This window comes from Pogoniulus pusillus, chromosome 27, assembly GCF_015220805.1.
Source record: "Pogoniulus pusillus isolate bPogPus1 chromosome 27, bPogPus1.pri, whole genome shotgun sequence".
Lineage (NCBI taxonomy): Eukaryota > Metazoa > Chordata > Aves > Piciformes > Lybiidae > Pogoniulus > Pogoniulus pusillus.
Genome location: NC_087290.1, coordinates 16,382,604 through 16,387,706, shown reverse-complemented (window position 1 = coordinate 16,387,706; position 5,103 = coordinate 16,382,604). Strand labels below are relative to the sequence as shown.

At 46.7% G+C, this 5,103-nt stretch overlaps 1 long non-coding RNA gene across 1 annotated transcript; it reads left to right on the top strand.

Annotated features, from left to right (window-relative positions):
• Positions 1-605: 605 nt before the first annotated feature.
• LOC135187342 (uncharacterized) lies at positions 606-1,731 on the top strand. Its single transcript, XR_010307318.1, has 2 exons — positions 606-674; positions 1,059-1,731. It is a non-coding gene; the product is annotated as an uncharacterized LOC135187342 (long non-coding RNA).
• The last annotated feature ends 3,372 nt before the right edge of the window (positions 1,732-5,103 follow it).

Genomic DNA, 5,103 nt, shown 5'->3' with positions numbered 1-5,103 from the left:
CCCTTTAGGGAACAGCACTTGGTGAGCAAGTACAGTCTGCAAGAGCAGGTAAAGCAGAGAGGCTCGTTTAGCGTCTCTGGGCACACGTAGCTACGGAGCTACCCTCCCATTTCTCGTTCTGCCCGTACACCGCCCTGCCTCCCTTGCCCGGCTTCAGCCCCTCCAGCGATACGGCTGATTGAGGGAGGGGAGGCGGTGGCTGGGGTTTCATTCGACGCCCACCAGGGGCTGAGCGAGCCTACTTCAGTGCGCAAACTCGGGACACCAGATAAAAGCTGACCTGGCAGCTCTTAACGTTGCCTCGATGGAGCCGCCACAATTCGGCGACCGGAGAAGCAGTTAGCAGCAGCGCCATAGACTAGCGTCCCACACACACCTTGGGCAGAGAGAGTTTGAGGCTCTAAACAGCTGCTGCTGCGGCAGGAGGGAGCCAAGGTGAAGGGATCTGCTAGCTGGTTGGACGCAGAGGAGGCGGCTGTAATGGGGCATTGAGTCTGAGGGAGGAGGGGGGCGATTAAACGTCTTGTGACCATGGCGGAGTCTACGGGTATTTTTTCCTGTCTAACTTTCTTGTGCGTGTGTCTCTTGTTTCTCTCTTTCTCCTTAGGGCGCTTGGCTGGGGCTGCTCGCTCGGGTTCTGCCTGTTGTCGCGCGAAATGGCGGCTGGCGTCTTGGTGGGTTTGGTTGTCGGGCTTTTTTTTGTGTAGGGTTTTTTTTCCTTCCTCTTCTATTCCCCTCCCCCACTTGTGCCTTGGCTGCAATTCCGCAACGAACCGCGGCGGAGACGGAGTGAGGCGTGGGGAGGGAGCTGTGCGGGAGCCAATAGCCAGGGCGGCCGTTATGGCCCGGCACACCCTGATTGGCTGGCGCTGACATCATCCTGCAGCAGGGGCAGCTGCAGCTGGGCAGGGTTCGGGAACTGACGCGGGAGGCTGATGCAAAGGGAGAAAACGGGCGCCATGATCCTAGGGCGAGGGAGGATTTCGCGGGTGAGGCATCCTGGAAGAGCTGATGCTAAGGAAAGCAGGACCAGGCTTTGGCTTCTCCTTTCCAAACAGTGCTGGGACTGTAAGGACAGGAGCGGGGACAAAGAGGAGCAACTCGTGCCTGCTTTTGTAACTGCGTCAGTCCAAGATGGCGCAGGGTGTCCCTGGAGAGGGAAGGGAGTTGCACGTCCGCCGGAGGTCATGTGACCGCGCTGCATTCCTGTGGGGTTTGGCTGCGGACCAGGCTGGCTGAAGCCGTGGCGGCCGCGGAGAGTCCGCGCTGCCCTCCCCCTTCCTGCACAATGCCGTCGGTGCTGCGTTCCTTCCCATTTCCCGTCCCACACTCACTTCACGCAGGAGGGTGTAGCTGCCGCTGAGGAAGGCTCTCGCTTGTCTCTTCCTTCACCTTTCTCCAGGGTGTAGCTGCTCTCGGGGGAAGGTTTCCATTCCACCCTCTCTCTCTGTAAGGCTTTACCCGCTGCAAGGGAAAGTTCATCCTCGGCGTCCACTCGCTCCGCCCGTGCGTGGGATCAGGCGGTGCGCGGCTCCGGCTCTGGGCCTGCCAGCGGCCGGTTGTACTCAAATAGATGCCACCCGCTGTTGTTCGGCTACCATTGTCTCGTGTACGAGAGCGCTTGTCTCTGTAAGTTAGGTGCCCCGGATCGTCGAATCGTCCTTAGTAACTTAACGGAAGAGGTCTTTTCAAGTGATGTTTGAGTGCCTCCATTAAAACAGCTGAGGAAAAGTGACAGGCTACGCCGACTTTTAATGCTGAGGAGGTCGTCGCGTTTGTCCTGTGGCTTTGCTGGGGCTACAGGGTGGGGAGGCTTAAGAGAAAATCTGCTAGCTAATAATGACTGTATTCCAATTGAGCAGAACTTAAGTATAGGCAAGCCAATCGATCTCCTTTTATTTGTATGTTGTTGGATCCTGTTGAAGGAGTTGAGCAGACTTTCTGTAGAGTGACGTGTATGTTACTAAGACAGGGTGCAGATGGCCTGCATCTTTAATTCGTGGATTTGAGTATATACTTAGTGCAAATGAAAAACTATGGCATGCAAATATCGTGAAGATGCCCCATGTCTTGTTTTCCGAGGTTCATAGGAAAATGAACTTGTCACACTAGTCTGGATACCCTTGGAAGCTTGGCAAATACATTTTTCTGGGGTTGGGGGGGGCGTATTTCACTGTTGAGGTGAAGGAAGTGAAAAGTGTCTGTTTTGCCGTCCTAACACTTCTAAGGAATGCAACTCGTGTTAGTGGGATTCTCATGTTTTCAGAGCAGTTCGATGCTAGTTCCCATGCCTTGTTCTTGTATGCAAGGGGGCAGATTCAGCCTCTGCATCTAACCCAATGAACAAATTAACATTTAAAATTGTTGATGCTTTATAGGTGTTGGTTCATAGCACTTTTTCTGGTTTTAGTCTGTCCTCAGGTTATCTGATTTTTTTTTTTCTTTCCTCAGTAGTAACCTAGTGGGGGATAAAGCTTGACTATTTGGTGAATGTGCTACATGAGAACTACTGGAATGGAAGTAATTCAGTATATGACTAATATAGAAGACTCCTGTATAATAAATGCTACTTAATACATGTTACATAAGTAATACTTTGAGGTGGAGTCTAGTTACATAAGAACTGACTGGAGACTTAGTAGCTACTCTAAGAAGTCCATATTAGTTGGAGATAGAGCCTGGAGGCCATCTCTGTGTTGTCAGGGGAGGGGCAGAAGAAGAAACTTTGAATTATCTAATAGTCCGATGTATTGCTTTGTAGATTATATAAAGGATTCCAGGAATGAAGTGGAGGAGACAATGTTTAAGGATGATGCATCATAAAGCTCTCAAAAGCTTGAAGTCCCACTTGAGCATTTAGTTTTTAAGCTGTTTCCTGAAAGAACAGCTGCTCCCTCTCCCCATTTTTTTAAGTGAACATACTGACCGTTTTTGTTCTATGGAGACCATTATGAAGATCAGAACACTTCAGTCCTAGAGGTGGTGATAATTCTGTGTTTTGTTGGTTTGTTGGGTTTTTTTTTAAGAAAAGGAGTTTACTGGAAATGGTTATGAGGAAGCAGTTTGTTTGACCAAATATTAAGTGACTATATTTCTGGTACTTTTTGTGTAGGCTTAGTATGACACAAGGTAAATAAATTCTCCCCTTGTAATGGAAGCATCCAGAGTGGCTTTCAGTACAATGATTCTTTTGATAACAAATTGATTTGTTTGGGACATGACGTTGTGGATATGTCGCAGTATCATCAGGGTTGGAAGAGACCTCACAGATCATCAAGTCCAACCCTTTACCACAGATGTCCTGGCAGTTGTGTTAAATCAAGAGCATTTGGCTGAAGTTGTGGAAAGAAAATACACTTCTCTTTTATTAGTACTTGCATTTAGACACGTATTCAGTAGCTGTGAAATGGGGAGTAGTTTGAATGTTGATGTTAAGGTAGCTTATATAGAATACCTGGATATCAAGTGCAGCTATGGCAGCTAGAGCTTCAATTCTTAAAGTACCTTTTTAGGTGGCTCACATGGAATCAAGAAGTGAACTACTTCAAAAGTTCTCTGTAACTGGTAGTCTATTGCAGCAGTACTTGAGGTGTCGCTGCAGTTTTATGAAGCTATAGAAGTGAAGGCAGGTTTTAATGAGCTCATAATGTTTTCTTGCTTGTTTCAAGGTTGCTTTATTAGCTGTTCTCAGGGAAGCAGTTGTTAGTCACTTCAGAGAGACAGTAGCTTCAGTGTTCCAGGGCAGTCTCAAAACAGCATCTGATGCATTCAGAATTGCTTCAACAGCATGCAGCAGATGACTGAAAATCCAAATGCACATAGTACTTTGAGACTGAAATCTCAGGAGAGTGAATTTGCCCAAAGGCCAGTCTGATGCAAGCTCTGTCTGAATGTGAAGGGAAGGAACAGAGCTTTAGAAGACAGCTAGGTAAAACCAAGCATGTAGCTTGCATTTATGGTAGTCTGCCAGTAAGAGAAACAGTTTCTACTGAACTACGTTTCTTCCATTTTGATAAAGATATTTCAGTTGACTGGATATTCTCCAGCAGTCAGACTTGTTGCTTTAATTTGCCATGGCAGCCTGTCTGTGCATGTATATGTGGTCTGTGCCTTTGCTAAGACCTGTTAAACAGCGTTGTTTACTCTTAGCCTTACAAAGGCATTGACAGAAGTTCAAGGGTGTTTGGGGGAGAAAGGAGTGAGATATTAGCAGTGTAACAGATCTGGCTTACTCATTACTGCCATAGTTGAAACAGTTGAAGTAGTGCTCATGCTGAAAGATGATCCTGCACCTTCCCCAGCTGTTCATTCTTGCTTCTGCACTACCCCGTTTTTTGGATGGAGCAAGTGATCATGTGGGAAGTAGAACAATGTATCTAGTGTAAGTCTAAATGCAATGGATGGTTTTCTGAGGTAAATGTTCATTGCATGTCTTCACAAACACTTCTGCTTCAACACAAGTAGGAAGAAGCAGACATAGGGAGAAAGAAGATGTACATACTTTAACTGCTAGCAGTGGTGGGGTTTTTTCTTAGAAGAGATGCAGTTCTTGGGGAATTCTGAGAGGCAATGTGAAAAGGCATTTGGCTACTGCAGGCAGGATCCCTGCTTAGTCAAGCAAGTTCACGTTAGAAAGACATTTTAAAGCTTTTTGGGAGTGCATAAGACACTGTTAGACCTCCAGTTGTAGTTGGCACAATCTACAAAAATAAGTGATGTGCTATTTCTGCTCAACTGTAGTCAGTTAAGTGCAGATTGTGTACTGAAGTACCTCAGCTTTTTTGTAAGTGTAAAACTTGGAATAGGCTTTATTCTTCCAGAGATGGCTGATAACCTAATAGCTGGAATATTCAGTGAAGAATTACTTGTACTGGAGGTGCTGAGATAATCTTACTAAAAAAAAAAAGGGATACCTATGGCTCACAGTAGTCACTAGTCCAATGAATGTGCATTATTTGCACGTAGTAGAGCAGGTTTAGTGACTTTTGACTGTTTATCCAGCTGGATATGGAAGGACTGTGTTCTGCACTTGGAACAGCAGCAGGACAGGACTGGAGCCTCCTTTCAAAAATTACTTCAGGCTTTGTGCTAGGAGCTTTTTTG